The 2,381-nt window shown below is 44.8% G+C and overlaps 1 pseudogene; it reads right to left on the bottom strand.

Moving 5' to 3' along the window:
* Positions 1 to 558: 558 nt before the first annotated feature.
* LOC103079715 (lysine-rich nucleolar protein 1 pseudogene) lies at positions 559 to 1,947 on the bottom strand (annotated as a pseudogene).
* Between the last annotated feature and the right edge of the window lie 434 nt (positions 1,948 to 2,381).

Below are 2,381 nucleotides of genomic sequence, written 5' to 3'. Positions count from 1 at the left end.
TAGCTTCTTGCTTCTTTACTATTTGGAGAAGACCCTTCAATATTTATTTTAGGGTAGGTTTATTATTGCTGAACTCTTTTAGTTTCTGCTTCTCTGAGAAATTTTTTTACCTCTCCTATTCTAAAGGATAGTCTTGCTGTGTAGAGTATCTTAGGTTGCAGGTTTTTGCGTTTCAGGACTTTGAATAGATCATGCAAATCTCTTCTGGCCTGCAAAGTTTCTGCAGAGAAGTCATCTGATAGCCTTATGGGGGTTCCCTTGTAACTGACTCGGGTCCACTACTGACATATGTGCCTGGCACATAGTAAGCACTAGACAAGTGTGAGCTATTGCTATTGTTACTCACTGTCTTCAACAGGGATGGAAGCTTCACACAGAAAACAGTAGGTTTCAGCCACTCACATGTTCTCCTGGTTCCTGAAACGAGCTGTCCTCACCCCATTTTGTCCAAGCACATCAACATAGTTGTCCTTTATCTCTGCAGGAGTTTGATTTGAGACAACTGTCCTATGGCTTTCATCTGCATAACAACTGTTTTGGGGGACAAAACAGGAGAGTTTAACCTTCAAACTTGATTGACTTGGATGCATTCCTGTCAATATAAAAGATTTTGTCTGGAGCCGTGGAGAAGCTGAGGCCGGCCCTCCGGTTGTACTTCCAGCTCATGGCCCAGTTGTAGTCTTGCTGCAGATTCTGCTGCAGGGTGTCAGCCACCTTCTTGCTGAGGGCCATGTTGGGCTTGCTGACCATGTTAGGGGGGTGACTGAATGAAGGGGACAGATTTTTAAAGCCACCCATGAGTTTGAGAAATTTCAGTTTCTGTTCCTCATTTTCAAAGCCAGCAGTATCCCATTGGCCAAACTGAGTTCCCGTCTGCTTCCTGGTGTCAGAAGTTTCCATCCTGCCCGACTCACGATTGATCTCTTCTTGCAAGACCTTTTGCCTCACCTGGTCTATGTGCACCTCGTCCATGTTGCCCTTCTTTTCCAACACTACCTCCAAGTCCGTGTCTGGCTGCTCCTCCCAAGGTTTTCCTGCTACTCTGCTCTCCTGTCTCTTCTTCTTCCTCTTCAGAGCTGGCTCCTCAGTGTCTGTCTGTTCTGCCTTTTTCTTGGACTTCATTTTCTTCTTCACAGGGGCCTTGGGGTCATCTATTGGGATGTATTCTGGAGCTTCAACTTTGACCGACTTCTTTTTACTTCCTTTCCTACGGCTGCTCTCCGCAGACCTGGAGAGCTCAGGGTGCCCCAGGGGGATATCTCCCTCCTGGTGGATTTTCTTTTTCTTTTTCATCTTCATGTTGTGTTCCCTGGGGCTCCCCTGCTTCCGTTTCTGTCCCGAGGCTGCCTGCTCAGGGACACCACCTTTCCTAACTGAGCAAGTGTACAAAGCATCCCTGGCCTCACAGAACCGAGGGTCCCTGGCTGAGAAGGCTGTAGCTCCCTGCGCCTTCTTCTCCTTCTTGTGTTTTTTGAGCTTTCTTGCCAACCCTGGTCACCCCCTCACCCTGCCTGGGGTCTGGGGAGGTCTTCACCCTTGAGCCAGGGGACACGGACTTTCTCTTCTTCTTTTCCCTACCGAGGGACTCAGATAGACCAAGTGCCTGCTTCCTGGGGCTGGGCGATGGCTCAATCCGTCTGGCATGTAACATGGTCTCAGGTTCTAGGGTCTCCTCACAGACGGTGCTGTGACTGTTCTTTTTCTTCATTAGAGGCATTTCGGGTGCCTGCTCTTGGACCGTATTCTTCGAGGGTGAGGTGGCTCTTGTGGGACAAACCTCCACAAAATAATTGTCACTGTTTAAAACTGAGTATTGAGTCTCTGGTTCTTTACCTTCTTTTTCTTCTTCTTCTTTTTCTCTGGGAGCCCAAGGCCCAGGTCTCCCTTGTGAGTCTTAGTGATCATTCCTGAAGGCCAAACTTCCCCGCCTCCACGTGAGAGCCCACTCCGCCGTCCAAAGTAATTATTGATAGGTAAGGGTGTACTATTGTCATTTGTTGTTTTGTTTTTATTTTTTTGGTAGATTCATTGTTTCTTCTTATCCTGCTGGTTTCTTTCATGATTAGATGACTTTCATTATCTGTATTTTGACTTTTTATTATATTATTTTTGTATAATTACTACATGATTTTTTCCCCCTTTGGGTTATAATGAGGCTTATGTAAACTATCTTAAGATTATAATACCCTATTTTAAACTGATAACAACTTAACTTTGAGAGCATTCCTAAACTTTACAATTCTCCTTTCCTCCGCATTTTAGGTTATTGATGTTGCAGTTCACATATGTTTTATATTGCATATCCAATAACGGATTACTGTAGTTATGGTTATTTTCAATATTTTTAAACTTTTAAACTAGAGTTTTAAGTGAATTATGCA

This window comes from Lipotes vexillifer, unplaced genomic scaffold, assembly GCF_000442215.2.
Source record: "Lipotes vexillifer unplaced genomic scaffold, Lipotes_vexillifer_v1.1 scaffold231, whole genome shotgun sequence".
NCBI classification, from domain to species: Eukaryota; Metazoa; Chordata; class Mammalia; order Artiodactyla; family Lipotidae; genus Lipotes; species Lipotes vexillifer.
Note: the sequence above shows the minus strand (reverse complement) of the source record. Positions and strands in the feature narration are given on the sequence as shown.